This window comes from Odontomachus brunneus, unplaced genomic scaffold (assembly GCF_010583005.1).
Source record: "Odontomachus brunneus isolate Ranch 3 - 2012 unplaced genomic scaffold, Obru_v1 Obru_scaffold_263, whole genome shotgun sequence".
NCBI lineage: Eukaryota > Metazoa > Arthropoda > Insecta > Hymenoptera > Formicidae > Odontomachus > Odontomachus brunneus.
Window position 1 is genome coordinate 110,301 of NW_022639713.1, and position 235 is coordinate 110,535.

Consider the following 235-nt stretch of genomic DNA (forward strand, 5'->3'; position numbering starts at 1 on the left):
TGTAAGGTGAGAGAGAACGAAAGAGTTGATCTCGTAAGAGATGTTATTGTACGAGAGAGAGATAGCATATTCTTCCTGCCGATGCTTTAAGATAAATCGAAATAATAGAACGCTCCTTTATAGAGTTAACTAATAGTGGAATTTTAATTAAAATATATATTTAAAAATTTAGTACTCAAGGATCGGTCTAAGTATGGAAGGTTGATTCTCCGCGTACGTTAGTCGAAGAGAAAAT